Below are 1,788 nucleotides of genomic sequence, written 5' to 3'. Positions count from 1 at the left end.
GTTCTGATCCCGAAGCCCATGTTGGAGCAATCACCCGTAATCTACGAGATTGCAACCCCGATTAGAACAATGGCGGCGAACGATTAAGTTCATTCTGGAGAATATGAAAAGAGGTGCTTCAGAGTTAATTGACCAAACACACGATAAAACGGATCATAAATTTCTCAGCGAATCTTCAACAAGTGACATTTCCCTTAGAGTAAACAGTGAAGAAGACAATTGACTGTTCAGCAAACACGAAAGACAGTCATTTGTTTGGTAGACGGTACCGACTCGTTGCTTTTGGGCAAAGTCTGAAAAAAAGGACCACAGCAACGCTTTCAGTTCATTCAAAAAATGTACAAAGGCAAATTTTTTATTTTATATTGTTTCACAGTCTTTCACTATATCGTAAATGACCGCTGTATAGGCGACTGATATACGAAACAAAGTTACAGCCACGAAGAAGTAAAACAATTGAGGTGCTAAAGTACTCTCGTCTTATTACCAAGACGTGTTGTGACTATGTCTTGGTAATATGGCGAAAGTACTTAGGCATCTCTATCGTAACTTTGTTCGTATAATCATCACATTTTTATCTTTTTTCGCGACTTAAATTCAAACATGATAACATGACATCATACACAAATATGCCCGAAATTGCACATTCTCCCCCAACCCCTAATAATTTCCAATGAAGATAATTTATGGCTCCTATGTCAATGACACAAGCTAACCTCCCTGAGCTAGTAAATTACAATTTCCATGTTCGGTATACTTTAGAGGACGAAGGAAAAAATTCTGGGTGCAATGTTTTTATTTATTGTAATGATAATTAATCTGGTGTCAAATAGCAGCGATGACTTGAGCTAACATTATTGAATACTGAACACATTAAGTCAGATCTAAAACAAGCCTTAACTTGACTAATGGTAGCCAGTGCAAGGAAAATAAAAAAAAAATCTCATTTATGAGGAAAATAATAGTGGTAAATATAAATAATGATAAAAAACTGATACCAAGAGCAAACCTAAGGGACTATAACTAAAAGAGACATAAATAATAAGAAAAATAGTATTGCCAGCATACCAAACAAACAGAACACAGATATGCTCAACTTCATTAAATTTTTCAATAAATAAAAAGTGCTGGATAATGAGATTAAAAAATCATATTAAATTTGCTCTTAATAGAAACATATTATACATCTCTATTATAAAGGACCATCTTTATTCACGGGTTTGAGTTTCGTCTATCTTTACAGTCAAGATATTTTGGATTTTCGGAGGATTTCTGCTCTATTTCACAGCCTGATAATGGCCGCCTTCGTACTGTCTTGCCGATTTGCTCTGAACATCTCCGCAGAAGAACAGCAGTCAGTCGTCTAGTGGTTTATTGGGTTAAGTTCGTCCAAAAAGAGAAGACGTAGATGTTATAACAATACGAAAGGATAAGCCTCATTTTGGAGTCCCGGTGACAGAAAGCAAATTTAATCTTCCAGTCATGTTGTCAGCTGCGAAAGCCTTACGTCGTTCTGTGTTCGATGTTGACTGTAATTCTTAAATTTTTCATGTCAAATGTGGCTCAGAAACGGGAATTTACTCATAAACTGATGAATCCTAAGGAATATGTGGAGTTCCGAAGTGTACTGAGAGTCGGTGCATCCAAGTTTGTTGTGGAGCCGAAGTCTTAACGTAACGTTAACGCATTCGATTAAAGAATCGTTGCACAGGGAACCAGCAATATGACCGATGGAATACGAGTTCCAGATGACTTACAGTCATGAACTGACAAAAAAATTTTCTTGGA

Source organism: Macrobrachium nipponense, chromosome 21, assembly GCF_015104395.2.
Source record: "Macrobrachium nipponense isolate FS-2020 chromosome 21, ASM1510439v2, whole genome shotgun sequence".
Classification (NCBI taxonomy): Eukaryota; Metazoa; Arthropoda; class Malacostraca; order Decapoda; family Palaemonidae; genus Macrobrachium; species Macrobrachium nipponense.
The sequence above is the reverse complement of the archived record's forward strand: the minus strand, read 5'-3'. Positions refer to the sequence as shown.